Genomic DNA, 6,000 nt, shown 5'->3' with positions numbered 1-6,000 from the left:
CTCCTGCTGGGTGAGGTTTTTGATCTGCTAGGTCCAGTAGACTGACTCCGACCTGCCCAGTTCGGCAGTCTTGCGGAAGTAGCCCAGCTTTATCGGCCGAAGAACATGATGGGCCGCGGGCATGCCGTGCTCGTTCTGCACCTGTCCACGACCCTATCGTGCTCGAGACTAACTGTCCACGTCGCTGCCGTGCTCGGGACGTACCTGTCCACGTCGCTGCTGTGATCGGAACGTGCCTGTTCACGCCGCTCTCGTGCTCGTTCCGTGCCTGTCGTGCTCGTTCCGTCGCTGCCGTGCTCTGGACGTCAAAAACGGCAGCGTCATATACCACGGTGCGCATTTCCACAAACGGCAGTGTTCGGCCCGTGCCCGTATGCACAGCTACCATGTTCGGTCCGTGCCCGCATGCACAGCTACCGTGCTCGGTCCGTGTCCGTACGCACAGCTACCGTGCTCGGTCCGTGCCCTATGCACAGCTACCGTGCTCGGTCTGTGCCCTTATGCACAGGCACCGTGCTCGGTCCATGCCCGTATGCACAGCTACCGTGCTCGGTCCGTGCCTATTAATGTTCTGCCGTGCTCAGTCTCCACCTGTCTGCGGGGCCAGCCGCATTCGGACCGTACCTATGCGCGGGGCTGACAGTGCTCGGTTCTCACCTGTCTGCATAGTCATCACGGGTGTCGAGCCACGTATGTTGCGTCGTTAAGACGTTTATCTGCCTGTGCGTTTAACGCCAATGTAGCATGTCGGTAGAATTATCGACAGCCAAACTGGGGGTAATGACCCAATATTTGCCTGTGATACCGTTATTCGTAGCCCATGCTATGTTAACTACACAAATTATCAATTTCTGTGCGATTCATACGACAGCCAGTGGGCTCGAATAATTGCATTTTCTTCACCCCTCAGCATAGTTTGTTTGGCCACGGTCATTCAAGAGCCGCGATGACATGAATCCATAGACGTGGTGTCACCTCATGTACTTTCGGGGGCCTGAGTCCCCTCCTCCGACGTCGACCTAAGCCCATTAATGCTGCTCTGAGCATCCCCCTCCTGAATCCATATGTGAAAATAGGAATACTGGGCCAATGAAATGCACCAAGCGTCTGAACTGCTGGTGCATCAGGTACCTAAGCGCATCACTATCAATATCATGTCATCAATTATTTACATATACATACATACGTATATATATATATATATATATATTTGTGTATATATATATATATATATATTTGTATATATATATATATATCATATACATATATATATATATATATATATATATATATATATATATGTGTGCGTGCGTGCGTGCGTGCGTGCGTGCGTGCGTGCGTGCGTGTGTGTGTGTGTGTGTGTGTGTGTGTGTGTGTGGTGTGTGTTGTGTGTGTGTGTGTGTGTGGTGTGTGTGTGTTGTGTGTGTGTGTGTGTGTGTGTGTGTGTGTGTGTGTGTGGTGTGTGTGTGGGTGTGTGTGTGTGTGTGTGTGTGTGTGTGTGGTGTGTGTGTGTGTGTGGTGTGTGTGTGTGTGTGTTGTGGTGTGTGTGTGTGTGTTGTGTGTGTGTGTGTGCATATATCATTTAACATTCCTTAACATCGAAACAATTCTGAAACAGAAAAAAATCTTTTGGTCGCATTTTAAATCTAACGAACGCAAAACAAAGTGACAGAAATCCCGGAAAAGTAAGAATCTGCGAGTCGGTTAGGTCAAATTTATTGTCCCAGCCCACCGCCCCAAATGATTTTGGAGAGTGATATCCCCTGACCACAGACCGGCATGTTTACAATCCCTGATGAGCAGCACGTGCGGTCGTGTGAACCTCGCTCACGGCTGACTGTGTTTTGGCGTCTGCCGCTGCTTTTCAGTCCTGTCCCTACTTGTCGCTACTTGTTCAGTTCCACACGAGATAACTGTAGAAGCCTTATGGCCGACAATGTAATTAGCCCGTCGGCGGATTATAAGGCGGTCCGAAAAAAAAAACACTCCTTATCACGCGTGAAGCGTGCGAATGGCTGGCCTCGATAGCGCTGCTGTAGCTTAATCGGCATACAATTGCAACAAACTTGTCCGAATCCAGCATCCATTGCACATAGTCAACTCCCCCCCCCCCCCCTTTTATCTCACTGAACGCCAGCGTGATTGCAGCAGCGGCGATTTGCAAAGTTACGGCGTGAAACCCAAAGTGCACGCAGTCGTGCGCGACGGAGGCGACCATGTGCGCATGATGCCATGGAAACACTGTGAGCCGGAAATGTGAACTGCTGATGGGGCAACACGACCCTTTTCCAAATAACACCTTCACAGAACATGTTAGACTGCGGCCTTTGGGCCCGTAGCGTGATAACCAGTATGCACTGACGAAGGAAATATATTTAGAACCCGCCTCAGACCAACCCTGACAATGGTTGGTCGGCCGCCGCGATGATTTTCAAAGTGACAGCATCAAATGTAAAATACTATTAGTCTTGTGTGGCGGATGTAACCATGTGCAAACGATACCCTTGTGGTGGCAATATTGGCCGGCAGCGCAAATCACCCATCGAACGACCTTTGATCTTTTTGGTTCAAATCGCCTATTGACGGCACATTTCTAACTGAGGCGGGTCTTTCCGAAACATTATGGACAGTATACGTCGGCACGGGATATCACTTATAACATGCGCGAAGAGTGCGACTGCTCGCAACGTGCATTTGGACGTGCAACGGACGTGCATTTGGACATATAACGTGCAACGTGTCCTGGAGGGCTGTCAGACTCCAGGGCAACAAGCTTATCATTTAAGGCATCCACTTTTTTTAGTTGGCCACCATAGTGCCTCACGCAACGGTAACGTGCTATCCGCCGGGGCGATTTCCAAACTTAGATATAGTTTAGGCGTTGTGTGAGGCTCTAGAGAGTGGACCGCACACGACGGGTGACGTAATCGGACAGGTGCGTGGTAACGGCAACTGATAGCCATGTACCAACACTATCGAATGCACAGAGTCGCACATTTCGCGACGATTATGAGTATGATTGCCGGACCACCATATTCTTGTCCATCACGCTACGGAACGGACCTCCGCAAAGAGCAATGCGCAGTCAATGATTGATTTGAAAAACGGGGCCCCGCCGCCCGACCACCCACTTATATTGTCCGTCGGCAATGCTCCCTGAAGGACATTGTGTGGGCACTCTCGCGCCAGCCGCGAGAAACAAAATGTGACGTAAAGGGAGTGTTCCACATTTGTATGAGGTTTAGAACTGAAGCAGGCGTCTTGAAGATCGTTTGGAACAGTTCACATCCCTGCCCTTCTAAAGCCTTAAATCTTTCTAGCCTCTGAGCTACACGCTCACGAAGATGTGCGGACTGAGTGGACTCGTTCAAGAGACTATTTCAAGGGTTTTTTTTGGGGGGGGGATTTTTCAGTGTCACCCAGGCATCCACCAAGCCACAATAACGTCATTTAAATCGTGTCGTTCCATTGGCCATGCGGCGATGAAGGCCGATCAAAATGTAATTATGATGCGGTCGAGCTGTTCATATCTGTTGCTCGTGAGCATGATTTGCAGATGTAACGGCTCTCACTTGGTTGTCAATCAGTATTGTGTAAGGCACGATGACGTAATCAAACTAAGACGTATTGAGGAGCATATTTATAAAAGCAACGAGATTGTGTTGTCTACAGCAGCCTTTCCACTGAAAGGTAAACCTATAGTTAAAAGTGAGCTTATTCTATCATGTTTGATGCTTGCTTTAATATCTTCCAATGCTACAATGCAGAACACTTCCTTTAAAGGGAGTGTTCCACATTTGTATGGGGTTTTGAGATAGACAACCATTTTGAAGATCATTTGGTGCAGTTTAATTTTTTATCCATTTTAAGACCGGAAGCACCCTAGTTTTGAGCTACACACCCGCGAATATTTTCGTGAAGGCTTTGTCAAGGCCATGCAGGCGTGCATGATGCCATAGCAACGACGTTCAAATCCTGCCATCCCACAGGCTAGGTGGCGTTCAAAGCTAGGAAGTCATGACGAAAATAAAACATAATGAAATTCCTTAAGAACAACGCCATAACCGAGTATGTGAATACGAGTAAACATCCAAAGCTCACAAACAAACATGCAAGAACATGGTAAGAAAGGCCCAAAACACGAGCAAATAACGATATTTGGTTCAGCAAATACTTCCAGTCAAAGCTGTCATCTCTCGACGAGCTTTAAGTACTACAAGTAAGCGACAACTTCACACAGCTAGTTTTAGCCCTATACCAGTGCTATCTAACACACACAGTCGAACACTTTGAGCGCCATTGTCAACATTTTTTTCCCGCCCGCTGTGCGTAGGACTGACCAGCAGTAGTAAGCAATGCGCCGTCGAGAGATAATCTGAGTGCAAAATGAAATGTCGGCCGATCAGCGTTTGATATCAGAAGCGGATAGTACTCACACATTGACTTTGTGTGTCCATGGCTGCACTCGAAGAGCACGACTAATATTTTAACTCTATTTTGAATAAGACACTATTTCCTTACCAATGACCCGTTCAGTCACCCAGTCAGCTTTGAGCGCGACACGGGGGGGGGGGGGGACGGAAGGGGAGAATAAAATGGATCCCGTAATAAAATAGGTGCGCTGTACTGTTAGGGGATGACCCGATCGCAAGGCTATCGAGTGCACACAATTGCACTCTTCGCATGCGAAGACATGTATTTTTCCCGCACTGCTGCATCGTGATCATAGCGCTACTGTTAGGCCGGTCGCAGTTGGCAATGTACCGTCAAGGAATGGTTGCAACAATAAGGGTCATTTCAGTCGACCAGCGATTTACAACGCTCGCCGACAGTTCTCCCAAGGTGACATAGTGTGCATAAGGTCAAATAAGGCTTGCTCTACTCAATGTATTGGAAATATCACTACTGAACTTTGCAAATCGCCGTTGCAGCCGGCCACCCAGCGTTGAATGAGACACTGGGTGGGTGGAGGGAGAGGGGGGGGGGGGGGGGGGGGCAGAAGGGGGTGACGTCGACTGAGTAAAATAGATTCGTAATAAGAGAAGTGCGCTGTACTGGCAGTTGACGGGCCTAGAGCAGTGCTGTCAGTGCTATGTTTACGATGTGTTGATGCGTTGATGTCTTGATCGTAGCTGACGAAAAACATTGGCTCTTCATTTATGACGTCGACTGAGTAAAATAGATTCGTAATAAGAGAAGTGCGCTGTACTGGCAGTTGACGGGCCTAGAGCAGTGCTGTCAACCGCACACAACTGCACTCCTCCCATGCTATTGTAAGCGTTCTAGCCGGGGAGCCGTACATCCGGGGCGAAGTCTCATCAGGAACGTATAACGCTACTGGCCTGTGACGGCGGTTGCCAATATGTCAAGGGATGATTCGAACAAAAAAGGTCATGTCGGCCTATGAGCGATTTACATCGCCGGCAGATATTACTCCCAGAATGGCATCGTTTGTCATGCTGATGTGTAGCTATGTTTACGATGTGTTGATGCGTTGATGTCTTGATCGTAGCTGACGAAAAACATTGGCTCTTCATTTATGACGTCCTCCAAACTATCTTCTCGACAGGCCTCTCCTTGCGTGACGGTACTAATTGGTAGTCAGCTCGTTTAAAGACGTCACCTGTAGTAAGTCCCGTATTTGCTTAACTATGCTAAATGGTTGCCAACATCGTGAATGGGGCATTATATTCGACATGTGTGTGAACATTATAGATGGAAAGTGAAGATGTGAGGTGTAATAAAACGCTAATCCTGTGCAACAGTGACGTATTTGTGGGTTGTTGTTGAGTTATTCAATTGTGCAGTTATACACGTCAGTTTTAAAATAGAAAAGAGATTGCATCGCCGCTGTTACCTGTGTTTCACCTTATGTGAAGCAAAGGCCAAGCTCTGCCGCCACCGTTGGCCGGTGCAGCTGGGACGGAGTCTCATCAGGAACGCATCGTGTGCCGCATTGGTAAGCGTCCACGCGCGAAACATACGTGAGCCGCCCGTGGT

The sequence above is a fragment of the Pollicipes pollicipes genome, unplaced genomic scaffold (genome assembly GCF_011947565.3).
Source record: "Pollicipes pollicipes isolate AB1234 unplaced genomic scaffold, Ppol_2.1 Scaffold_4881;HRSCAF=5763_pilon_pilon_pilon, whole genome shotgun sequence".
In the NCBI taxonomy this organism is placed as follows: Eukaryota; Metazoa; Arthropoda; class Thecostraca; order Pollicipedomorpha; family Pollicipedidae; genus Pollicipes; species Pollicipes pollicipes.
The sequence above is the reverse complement of the archived record's forward strand: the minus strand, read 5'-3'. Positions refer to the sequence as shown.